The sequence below is a fragment of the Penaeus monodon genome, chromosome 33, assembly GCF_015228065.2.
Source record: "Penaeus monodon isolate SGIC_2016 chromosome 33, NSTDA_Pmon_1, whole genome shotgun sequence".
Classification (NCBI taxonomy): Eukaryota; Metazoa; Arthropoda; class Malacostraca; order Decapoda; family Penaeidae; genus Penaeus; species Penaeus monodon.
This window is the reverse complement of record NC_051418.1, coordinates 11,306,121-11,306,346: the sequence shown is the minus strand read 5'-3', so window position 1 is coordinate 11,306,346 and position 226 is coordinate 11,306,121.

Below are 226 nucleotides of genomic sequence, written 5' to 3'. Positions count from 1 at the left end.
ATTCTTTTGTGATATCCGAGAGGGGGGGGGGTGAGACATACCACCACTCCCCGAGATGCGTCACTGCATAGCTATGTATATGATGGGTATAGATATGTAAAGAAATTGATGATTATAAATCAGCATACACATTCACAGATAAATATAGTTTTAGGTTTATATAGTTATCATTTACTTAGTCACTTTCTTACAAAGTTACTGATAGAGAAAATTGTAACAACCCACT